We start from the raw sequence: 353 nt of genomic DNA, 5'->3' as shown, positions 1-353 counted from the left end.
TTACCAGCGAACTCACGCCCGACCCTCTGCTCATACCCCCTCCCTATTCTAACCCCTTTACCCTTTCCCTTACCCCTCCCCCCCACCGACGAACCGCCAACTCCCATCCCCTAACACTCCCCCCTCCCCTTCCCCACCCCCCACGCCGGCCTCAATTTCTCATAAAAATGATAAAACCGGGAATACAAATCTAGTGTATTATCAGGCGGTGTAGCGTGCACCCGTTTACTCTACTTTCTCTCCTCTTCCTCTTCCGTGTTTCGTAATAACGAAAGCCATCGCAGGTGAGATATGGAAGAAGAGACAAGACTCTCTGATAACTTTGCTTGCCCGTTCCCTTTCGTGATACGGTA

At 52.1% G+C, this 353-nt stretch overlaps 1 protein-coding gene across 1 annotated transcript in view; it reads left to right on the top strand.

Moving 5' to 3' along the window:
- Positions 1–192: 192 nt before the first annotated feature.
- The window catches only part of LOC119581981 (protein PXR1-like), a gene marked incomplete at its 3' end in the record, with an annotated part of 14,510 nt that continues 14,349 nt past the window's right edge, over positions 193–353 (top strand). The window contains 1 exon segment of the mRNA XM_037930170.1: positions 193–353. This exon segment is cut by the window's right edge and continues 617 nt beyond it.

Source organism: Penaeus monodon, chromosome 15 (genome assembly GCF_015228065.2).
Source record: "Penaeus monodon isolate SGIC_2016 chromosome 15, NSTDA_Pmon_1, whole genome shotgun sequence".
Lineage (NCBI taxonomy): Eukaryota > Metazoa > Arthropoda > Malacostraca > Decapoda > Penaeidae > Penaeus > Penaeus monodon.
This window is presented reverse-complemented; position numbering and strand designations above follow the sequence as displayed.